The 12,701-nt window shown below is 32.8% G+C and overlaps 1 long non-coding RNA gene across 1 annotated transcript; it reads right to left on the reverse strand.

The window, feature by feature from the left end:
• Window positions 1-6,507: 6,507 nt before the first annotated feature.
• Window positions 6,508-8,511, reverse strand: LOC107931734 (uncharacterized). Its single transcript, XR_001693294.2, has 3 exons — window positions 8,451-8,511; window positions 7,893-7,977; window positions 6,508-6,881 (listed from the first exon to the last, which is right to left on the reverse strand). It is a non-coding gene; the product is annotated as an uncharacterized lncRNA (long non-coding RNA).
• Between the last annotated feature and the right edge of the window lie 4,190 nt (window positions 8,512-12,701).

Here is a 12,701-nt window from a genome sequence, read left to right on the forward strand (position 1 = left end):
ACCCCTGTTCTGTTATCTGACAGTTCTAGCCCTTCTTCAGTAAAATTAATTATCTCCTCGTACATAATTCGAATGATGTTACTGTTTGTTTTTATTGAAAATAGACTCATTCAGGATTCTAAAAATATAAATTTAATCCCATAATTATTTTATCCAATATTTTATGATTTTACAAAGTCAGAACAGGGGAACCCAAAATCATTCTGACCTTGTCTCACAAAATTTATCATATCTCATGATTTACAATTCCATTGCTTAAATAATTTCTTCTATAAGAAACTGGGCTTAATAAGCTTTAATTTCATATTTTATTAATCCTATAATTATATTTATACAATTTTTAATGAATTTTCAAAGTTAGACTACTGCTGCTGTCCAAAACTATTTTAGTACAAGATATTAATTACCATGTTATAACACCCTTATTTTCTTTTTCTACACCATTTCTCATTACTTTCTCTTATTTTCTCTTCACTAACATATCAAGAACATAGGATCTTATGTAAGAAAACTCTACTATAACATTATTTCCATGCTTTGTCAATAATAACAAACTTAAAAACATATTGAAATCTTGATATACTTACCTTGTTCTATTGATACTAATCTTTAACTTGATTTTCTCTCTCCTCCAGCTTCTATTTCTTGAATCCAACTTGATATTCTAACTCCCCATGGTCTCCTTAACATTTTTCTCTTTTAGTAGCTATGGAAATTCTTTTGATTTCTAGGTGAAAATGGTGAATTTTTTGGTGGAAGGACCAAATTGTAAAGAAAAGAAAATTTCTTTCTTTTCCTTTTCTTCTAACGTTGGTTGCATGCATAGAAAGATGATGAAAATTCTTCATCTTTCCTTCCTTTTATACTAAATAATTAATAATAAAATAATAATGAAATATAATAAAATAATAAAATATCTCATTAAAATAATATATATCTAATTAAATAATCATAAAATATCATCAACATCATCATTACTTTCTAGATTTCTCTCTCTTCCAATTGACCATTTTGCCCTTTATTATCTTTTAAAATTCCATCCTTGAGTCATCATTTAATTTGGCTAAATTGCAATTTAGTCCCTCATAGTTCTTCACATATTCAATTTGGTCCTAATTCATCCATTTTCCTTAGTTTCTAGATCATTCCACTCTTAAAATATTTACACTATTTGTCCTTTAAATTTTTCATATTTACACTTTAACCCCTCAAATTTTGAGTATTTACTCTTGTGCAACAAAACTTTTCTCACTTTTACAATTTAGTCATTTCTTGAATTAATATATCATAATATACTTCTCAATATTGACATAACTCAAAATTTCCCTTTTGGTCACTTTATTTTCTTATTTTACTATATCAAGGATAATATCTTACTGTAAAAATTTTTAGGGTATTATTGTAACGCCCCGTACCCGAGACCGTCGCCGGAGTCGAACACGAGGTGTTAATAGACTTAATTCATTACTTAAACAGCTCAAACAATTTATTTTTAAAATTTTTAGTCAAGCTAACAATCTGCGTTATAGTCGCTTAAAAATTCATATCTTGATTTACGAAACTCGAAATCCAATTCCGTAAATTTTCCCTGAGACTAGACTCATATATATTTACTAATTTTTTTATAGAATTTTTCGTCAAGCAAATTAGTACAATTTATTAGTTAAAGTCTCCCCTGTTTCAGAGTTTGACTGCTCTGACCTCTGTGTATTACGAATCAGATATCTCCCTGTACAGAGTTTCAATGACTATGTTGTTTCTTTCTAATAAAACTAGACTCAATAAGGAATCTGTACATATAAATCATGACTTATAATTATCTTTGAAAATTTATGGTGAATTTCCAAAGTCAAAACAGGGGATCCAGAAATCGCACTGGCCCTATTTCACAAAAATTTAAACATCTCATAAATATAACTCATATACTGTTTTTTCATATATGACTATTTTCCATATATTATTCATCATCTAATTGTATCTCTACTATTTTTAGTAATTTTTCAAACTCACGTCACTGCTGCTGTCTGAATCTATTTTATGGTAAATTTTACCTATTTCATGGTTTCCATGGATTAGCTAGCAATTTAGCATACATAACACAAAATATGATCATGATTAGCCATTCCAATGGCTAATTATTACCAAGCATTTCCATACCACTCAATAACCATATCATAAGACCATATACACAAAATGATTATAATGCTATACATGCCATACTCAAAATATACAAGCCATTATGCCAAGATGGTATACGGATAGTGTGAGCGTGCCTCCGACCGTTTCCGATTTCTGAGCTGGCTTGTCAACACTACAAGGAATGAAAAGGAGGGAGTAAGCATAAATGCTTAGTAAGTTCACATGCAAATAGCAAGTAACATAACAATATAAGCAAACATAAAACATCATTTGCATAATCATCACCGAGACATTCATATCACATTTTCATTTATCATCTTACCATATTGTTGTTATATCGAGTTTTCAACGCGAGTGTTAAGTACATACTTGTTCAAAGTATTCATTTCACAACACTTACCAATACGTCCCTTTCATCTCGAGTATTCCTCCGCTTGAGTAGAATTTTACCCGTTGAACACATCGGAATATAATTCAGATACATGGAAAGTTTGCACATAAGTGCTACATATGTAGCCAAGCTACCATGTAACCCGCCCATAAGTGAACTCGGACTCAACTCAACGAGCTCAGATGCCTAGTTACATCTCTCGAACTCGGACTCAACTCAACGAGTTCGGACATTTGCATCCATAAGTGAACTCGGACTCAACTCAACGAGTTCGGATGCCCAAACATCCTAGTGACATGTCACTTGTATCCTAATCCATTCCTAAGGTTCAACGGGACCTTTTTCCCAATCATGTGTCTCAACCATCTCCTACGGAATGTCGATATCGATACTCGGTAGTATTTCACATTTTCCAAGTATATCACATAATTTGACATATTAACAAACAATTATCACAGTATAATATTTCATAATAATTATCATATCATTTAAATAACATTAAAACATTTAAAATAATCTATGTTACCAACATTTACATATGAACTTACCTCGTATGCGAAAATGGCTACTTTTACCATTTTGTCCACAACTTGGTATTTTCCCCATTTTAGTCCGAATTTCAGTTTTCCTTTCTCTATCATTTAAAATATAGTCTAATTAGGACTCACATTATTCAAATTGACCCAAAAATCATATTTTGGCAAAATTACAGTTTTTCCCCTAAACTTTCACATATTTACACTTTTTCCCCAAAGCTCGTAAATTAAACTTCAGCCTATTTTCTTATGTTTATGACATGCTGATCATTTTTCCCTTCTATGGCAACATCAAATTCTCACTCTAACATGTACTTATGACTATTAGGTATTTTTACCGATTAAGCCCTTTTGCTAGTTTTCGCTTAAAACCGAGTAGCACAAGTTGTCTAACATAATTTAAAACCTCATATTCTATCATAAAAGACCAAAATACACAAATTTCACCTATGGGTATTTTTCCAAATATAAAACCTAGGTTAAATTATTGCTAGCATAAGCTAAATCGAGCTACCGAGACTCCAAAAACGTAAAAATCATTAAAAACGAGGCTAGAACGGACTTACAATCGAGCATGGAAGCTTGAAAAACCCTATCCATGGTTTCTCCTTGCTATATTCGGCCATGGGGTTGAAGATGAGCAAAATTGGCTTTTAATTTTGTATTTTAATTCATTTTGCCCCTAAATGACCAAAATGCCCTTACTACTAAACTTTCCAAAATTCCATTCATGTCCAATTTTTGTCCATAGACTTAGAAATTGGTAAAATTTCTATTTAAGACCTCTTAATTAATATTTCAAAACAATTTCATACTAGAAACTTCTAGAATGCAAGTTTTACAAATTATTCGTTTTAGTCCCTAATTTCAATTTTAGCACTTTATGCATAAAATTTCTTCACGAAATTTTCACACAATCATGCAATCATATCATAGACCTCAAAATAATCATAAAATAATTATTTCTATCTCAAATTTTGTGGCCATGAAACCACTATTCCGACTAGGCCCAAAATCAGGATATTACAATTATAGCCACAATAGCTCACTGATACAGAAATTAGTGTTTTTGACAATAGGGATTTGTTTACACTCACCGTTGTGAGGTTTGCCCCTCATCGCTGTTACTCACCCAACTATCCTTTACATATTCCATATGATGCCATAACCTGGCCATGATCTTACACTATATGGTCTTCAGAGTGCCATGGACTTTTTCTTGTAGAGTCTCGTGTTTCTAGTCCTGACGGGCCCCTTTAGACGACTCTAGATACAAAGACATACACTTCATGTAGACTTATACTTGACAGACTCGTTCACAATTGAATTATTCATGATAGACTCTTTTGCAATAGACTTATTCATATAATCAAAACACACATATACAGATTGTACACATTCGGACACATTATCCCTAGAGATCATATCCATTTTCCATACGAATCTTTCATGCAAGTTTATTATATAGACATTTCACATAGAATCATCACATCATACATTATTAGCTCATTTTTCATAGAAGGTTCTAACATGTACAATACATTTGCAAGAGTTGACTTAGAGACTTGCCTTATAATCTTGAAGGTTGTTAAACTTTAGATCTAATCCTTCCTTGTGACAACAACAACTTGAGTTCCATATTTTTCATTCAATAAGATACTATAGCTTCTTCGCCTCATCAAACAAAAACACTTTCTTAGAATCTATTCAGGCAACCTTTATCATCATTTTAAACCCAAAACATAACACTAAGCCTTATCTCTTCAGGTATACTTACAGATCTGTGTTCCTTTAACAAGAAGAACCTCAAAACATACCTTAATAAGAGGAAAATCACTAGCAGAATTGGGGTTTTAGATTCATCTATTGGGAGGAAACTTTCATTTACTAATAGCCTTCACCCTTAAGAAGGAATATAACCCCTTTAACTTAACCCGAGTGTCATTTTAACCTAACTTAAGTTTTCATGGGGACTTGGTGAACATCACGTAGAAACTAAGTGGCTTATCAAAATCTGCCACGTTTAAGAAACTTACCTAATACTCCTTCAACCTTTAACTCTTCTAGTTCACGTTTAGTTAGTTCCTAACCATCTTTCCTTACAATTCAACTGGTATAAGACTACATTGGTCACTAGAGGTATTATGCCCTCTGCATGGCCTCATACCTCATAACCATCCTTTTTCATAACGCTTTTATTTCACTTATTGTAACAGCCCGATTTTCATGGCGACTCGTAAATATTATTTTTAGAACATTCATAGAGTCATTAAAGTTGTATTAAAATTTAGTTTAGAAATATTAACATTTAGATAGTTAATTAGGAGAAAATGGCTAAATTGAAAAAGGTGCAAAACTTGTTAAATAATGCAATTAAATGATTAAATGGTTTAATAATTAATAAAAGAAGGACTTAAATGATAATTAAGCCCTAGTCACTATAGTAGGACGGCTAAACATGAGAAAATGTGAAAAATTAATGTGAACTAATGGAAAATTTAATTTAGTTAAAATTATAACAAAATTAATTGAAAAACAAAAGATTTTCTTCTTCATTTCTTCATTTCTCTTGCCAAATAGCCATAGGTAGGGTGTGTAACACCCCTAACCTGTATCCGTCGTCGGAACAGGGTCGTAAGGCATTACTGAATTAAAATACAATCTCAAACGAACACATGCATGTATATGTATAATTATTCACAAACGTAAGTCTCAAAGGTTAATTAAAATTATTTAAATAAATTAATACTACTGTTAAATTAAAACATTTCACCTCATGTATATGTGAACAGTCTTATTATCCACATGAAAAAACAAAAAACAAAATTAAATATAATCTATATATTGCATTATACCTATTCACTGCTTGCATTTAATTAATAAGATTAAGTAACCATCACATGTATATAATTAATAAACACTTGTTCTCATAAATACTTTGCATATGTACTCAACATGCAAAACTTAAATAATATAGCAAGTCCAAGTGTTATTCACGCATATCATAGCTTAATACAATAAGAAGTTTCGAAATTAATATCATGCACACTCATTTTCTTTTATTCAATAACTTCATGATTTTCAATAGTTCACCGACTTCTATAATGAACCATTCAACCGTTTATGCACATCATCAACAGTTCAAATTGTATATTATGCATTCGCCCTTGACCTTGACATAATATAAACTAGACATTAAAAACATATATTTTATTCATTATGAATGCTTACAGCCTGTGCATTTACCCAAAAGTCAAAGCTAAAATTTTCATTAAAATTCTAAATTCACATTAATTAGCCAACTAGGTTATTCATAAACTATATATATATATTATTAAGACAATACCGCACATACTATTTACAATGACATAATAATACACAATAAACATTCATTATACCTTTACCCTTTCTTGGCCGAAACCTATTGTTTAAGAATCACATACAAATCCAAACTTCCAACCTCAATTACTAATCAACAAGTTCATTAAACATTTGACTAAGGATATACAAGACTAAGTCTAACATAACACACAAGCTACATTCAAAGCATATGACACTCATCACACATACTTTGCATTCAAAGCAAGCAATTTAATGATAGAGGTTACTGAAAGCCTTACTTAACATAATAGAATACTAATATAATAACTTAGCCATTTTTGCATGGCATTTATACATAACCAACTTTCATCACTTTCAAAACATGATCCAACCTATACATGCTATAATTTAAGTTCAGTTTAAAGGTACCAAAGTTGTGGTTAGTGTGACGGGCTTGTCTGACAATCCCTGAGCTTGTAGCTTGACTCCAAAATCTATAAAACAGAGTAAACACAATACACAGAATAAGATATCACAACTTAGTAAGTTTTAAGCAAACAAACAATCAAATAAAATTAGTCAATATAACTAAACAGAACCAAATTATTTTTATCATACCACATGTATATCCAATCGTTTATAAATACATATATTCATACTAAATATGTATTTAAGCATATAATAAATATTTCTCTTTTATATTTTTTTCTTTTTTTTATATTATCACCTTGACCGAATATTTATATCACCAAAATCCATATAATTTGACTTTTAATCTTCATAGCCGAATATATAATACATATTTAGTTCACATGCACAAACACAAACTCATGTGATTTATTATAATTCCACTTGCATATACTAACCCTATAACCGAATATGTACCTCATCACTTAATCACATACACGTAAGAACTATTACAACATGCTTACTAGTCAATCACAAATAAATACACATATCAAATACACATATTTTTTTTTCTAAATTTGTACTTACAAGATTTGTAACAAATAACCAAGGTGTTTACTTACCTTTGTTCAAATAAATAACAAATAAATTCTTACCTGATCTATAGTTTGTTTTACACATTCGTTCTCATTATACCTCTGCCTGATGAACCATTCAAAATTGGATAGGACACTCGGATAATCACACAAGTCGTACACTGCCAACGTCCCAGACGTGGTCTTACATGTAGTCATATACAGATGCCACTGTCCCAGACAGGGTCTTACTCATAAACACATATCAGAACCACATATCGATGCCATGGTCTTACTCACACACATATATCAGAATCCTATGTCATGACATATGTATCCTAACTATTCCTAATGTTCATATGGGGCTTTCGGACGTCGTATCTCGGTCGAATTGAACTCGAAAGTATGGTAGCCATATTTATCCATATTCAACCATAGTACAATTAATTCTAACATTCCATAACAGCATATAATTATAACATTAATTTACTAATAAAGACGTCTATTAGCTTAAAAACTTACCTCAAACGGTACAAAACGGAATCGGGCAGCTAGTTGACAACTTTCATTTTTCCCCGATCCAAATTCGATTTCTTTAGTTCTTGATCTAAAAATATTAAAATTAAGCTCATTCAAATATATTTTCATTCAATTTAGTCCAAAAACACATAAATAGGCAAATTACCATTTTACCCCTAACATTTACAATTTTTTTTCAATTTAGTCCCCATTGCACAGAACACAAAATACACAAAATTTGGCTACACTCTAGTTAGTCCGAATGCTCCCTATATACATACAAGTCCATATTTTCCATAAATTTCATAATTTAGTCCCTCAACTTTTTATTTTTGCAATTAAGTCCTAATTACTCAAAATCATCAAAAAATCCAATACAAAATATGTTAACCCAACACCTATCTTTCATATTTCATCATCAAACAATAAAAATCACAAGCTCTCATCAATAACATAACTTAAAATATTCATCAAAATTAAAAATTTAAGCATGGGTTTTGTAGTACTCGAAGCAACGATCTCAAAAACGTAAAAATTATCAAAAATCGACTAAAAACGAACCTTGAATTTGAACTTGGGAGATGGCCGAACCTAGTTTCTTCTCTGTTGTTTTATTCTTTTGTTTATAATCGGCTATGGTGATATTATAAGAGCACTTAGGCTTATTTTATTTTATAACATATATTTTATAAATTAAAGGTTGGCTTCCTAAATTACCCTTTTAAAAATTAACAACTAAAGCTTATAAGCCAAGGACATATTCGTCCATGTCACATGTACATGGTTTCTAACTCATAACTTATATTATATACATATAATTATATACATTTTATTATTATAACATATATATATTGTACATATTAAAAATGAAAATATATTCAACTTAGCTAATGCCGTCCACTAATATATATATAGAAAAAAAATTGGACTTTTTGCATCATGAGTGCTTCCATTTAAGAAGCCATTTCCAAAACAGTCCTTAGAATTAAAACTTGCTAATTTTCAATTTATGCGATTAAGTCCTTTCATTTAATCGGATACCCAAACGATAAAATTAAATCACAAAAAATTCACAGATATAAATTCACACAAAATAAACAAGAAAAATAATTTAAAAATATTTTTCTGACTCAGATTCGTGGTCCCGAAACCACCGTTCCGATTAGCGTCTAAATTGGGCTATTACAACTCTCCCCCCTTAGGGATTTTCATCCCCGAAAATCTTACCGGTTAATAGGTACGGATAACGTTCTCTCATTGTATCTTCTGGCTCCCATGTTGCTTCCTCAAGTCCATGTTTATGCCACAATACTTTAACTAATGAAATCTTTTTATTCCTTAACTCTTTTGTCTCGCGAGTCAAAGTGCGAATCGGTTCTTCTTCGTAGGTTATATCAGGCTGAATTTCAATCTCAAACGGGCTAATCACATGAGAAGGATCAGACCGATACCTCCGAAGCATTGAAACGTGAAATACATTGTGTATCTTTTCCAACTCAGGTGGCAACAACAATCTGTAAGCAACTGGCCCAATACGCTCTATAATTTTATATGGCCCAATGAATCTCGGACTCAATTTGCCTTTATGACCGAATCTGAGTATTTTCTTCCACGGTGAGACTTTCAAGAAAACTTTGTCTCCAATCTGAAACTCTATATCTTTACGTTTCAAGTCCGCATAAGATTTCTGACGATCCGATGCTGCTTTCAAACTTTCAAGAATCACTTTCACTTTCTGTTCAGTTTCTCTGATCAAGTCAACCTCGTGTATCTTATTTTCACTGAGCTCAGTCCAGTACAACGGCGTATGGCATTATGACCATATAAAGCTTCATAAGGTGCCATTTTGATACTTGACTGATAACTGTTATTATATACAAATTCAATCAGAGGCAGGTATTATTCCCACGTACCTTCGAACTCGAGAAAGCAACACCTCAACATATCCTCAAGTATCTGAATGATTCGTTCAGACTGGCCATCTGTTTGCGGATGGAAAGCAGTACTGAAATGTAATTTCGTACCTAGTGCATCTTGCAGTTTCTTCCAAAACCGTGATGTAAACCTCGGATCTCTATCGGAAACAATGGATATAGGCACACCATGTAATCTTACAATCTGAGAAACGTACAATTCAGCCAGCTTATCAAGTGAGTAATCTGTACGTATCGGAACAAAATGAGCTGATTTAGTCAATCTATCAACAACAACCCAGATTGCATCCTTTTTGCTCGGTGTCAACGATAGACCAGATACAAAATCCATCGTAACTCTGTCCCACTTCCATTCTGGTATCATAATTAGCTAAAGTAACCCTGAAGGTACCTGATGCTCGGCTTTTACCTGTTGACAGACTAAACATCTAGTAACAAAGTTAGAGATGTCTCGCTTCATACCATGCCACCAGTAAAGCTGTTTCAAATCATTATACATCTTTGTACTACCTAGGTGAACAGATAACCGACTACTATGTGCTTCATTCAAAATCATCTGAATCAACTCTGAATTCCTCGAAACACATATTCGGTCTTTGAATCTTAAACAATCATCAGCATCAACTCTGAACTCTGAATCAGTATCCATCTCACACTGAACTCGTTTTGCAATCAATTCATTATCAACCTTCTAAGCATTACATATTTGTCAAAAAAATAACGGTCTTGCTTTCAATTCAGCTACTATCGAACCATCCTCAGACATGGTCATATGCGCATTCATTGCACGCAAATAAAACAATGATTTTTGGCTTAAAGCATCAGCAACAACGTTAGCCTTTCTTGGGTGATAGTCAATCACAAGCTTGTAGTCTTTTAACAGTTCTAACCATCGAAATTGTCTCAAATTCAGATCTTTCTAAGTCATCAAGTATTTCAGGCTTTTATGATCAGAATAAACATGACATTTCTCATTGAACAGGTAATGACGCCAAATTTTTAATGCGAACACAATAGCTGCCAATTCCAGGTCATATGTCGGATAGTTCTTTTCATGTGACTTTAACTGTCTCGAGGCATAAGCTATCACTTTGCCTTCCTGCATCAGAACGCAGCCCAAACCATTTAATGATGCATCACTATAAATAACAAATTCTTTACCCGATTCTGGCTGAACTAGCACTGGAGCTTTAGTTAAAAGGGCTTTCAATTGTTCAAAACTTTTCTAACACTTCTCTGACCACTCAAACTTAACGTCTTTCCGTAGAGCTTTGTCATCAGAGCTGCAATCATAGAGAAACCTTTCACGAATTGTCTGTAATAACCAGCAAGTCCCAAAAAGCTTCAGACTTCAAAAACATTCTTCGGAGGTTTCCAATCCAGTATAGCTGAAATTTTGCTCGGATAAACCCAAATACTTGATGCTGATACCACATGGCCCAAAAAACTGACTTCATTTAACCAAAACGTACATTTACTAAATTTCGCATATAACTATTTATCTCATAAAGTCTGTAACACAAGTCTCAAATGTTCAGCATGTTCAGCTTCATCACGAGAGTAGATCAAAATGTCATCTATAAACACAATCACAAATCGGTCCAAATACGGTCTGAAGATTCGATTCATCAAATCCATGAAAACAATAGGTGCATTAGTGAGTCTGAAAGGCATAACCAGAAACTCATAATGTCCATACCTTGTTCTGAACGCAATCTTTGGCACATCTGAATCTTTAACTCGCAACTAATAGTAGCCTGATCTCAAATCTATCTTCGAAAGTACTGTAGCCCCTTTCAGTTGGTCAAACAGATCATCAATCCGTGGTAACGAATAGTTATTCTTTATAGTCACCTTATTAAGCTGTCTATAATCGATACACATTCTCATAGTTCCGTCTTTCTTTTTCACAAACAACATAGGTGCACCCTACGGGGAGAAACTCAGTCGCGCGAAACCTCTATCTATCAATTATTGCAATTGAGCTTTCAATTCTTTTAATTCTGTAGGTGCCATTCTATATGGAGCTATAGATATCAGAGTCGTCCCAGGCATTAACTCAATACCAAACTGTACTTCCTGAATAGGCGGCAAACCCGATAATTCTTTTGAAAACACATCCGAATACTCACATACAACAGGTACTGATTTAATGTTTCTTTCAGTCACTTTACTGTCGACCGCATAGGAAAAATAGGCTTCACACCCTTTTCTCACATATTTCTGAGCTAGCATCGAAGATATCACTACTGGTAAACCATACAAATCACTATATTCAACCCGAATGACTTCATCATTTAAACTCCGTAGATCAATGGTATTTCTTTTATAGTTCACAATAGCATCATGTAAAGTTAACCAATCCATACCCAGAATTATATCAAACTTATCAAATTGCAGCAACATCAAATCAGCCGGAAAGCACAGATCTCAAACCATTAAGGGACAATTCTTGCACATTTTATCAACCATAACACACCGGCCCAAGGGATTTGACACTCTAATTACAAACTCAGTAGACTCAACAAGTAGAGTCTTACTGAATACTATCTCATATATATAAGAATGAGTAGAACTAAGATCAATCAATGCAATTACATTAGTATCATAAAGAGTAAATGTACCAGTAATAACATCCAGGGATAAAGCCTCTTCTCGTGCACGTATAGCATAGGCTCTGACAGGTGAGCGAGCCTCAAATCTATTTGCTATATTTTTATTTCCTCTCTGACTGCCACTCGCATTACTCGCATTTCTTGGTGGTCTACCCCGAGCCATAGTATTACCCGATCTCGAGTTCTGCACTAGATTCTCTTTAGCTAACCTTGGGTAATCTCGAATATAGTGCTTCATCTTCCCGCATTTAAAACAAACCCGA

The sequence above is a fragment of the Gossypium hirsutum genome, chromosome A08 (assembly GCF_007990345.1).
Source record: "Gossypium hirsutum isolate 1008001.06 chromosome A08, Gossypium_hirsutum_v2.1, whole genome shotgun sequence".
Lineage (NCBI taxonomy): Eukaryota > Viridiplantae > Streptophyta > Magnoliopsida > Malvales > Malvaceae > Gossypium > Gossypium hirsutum.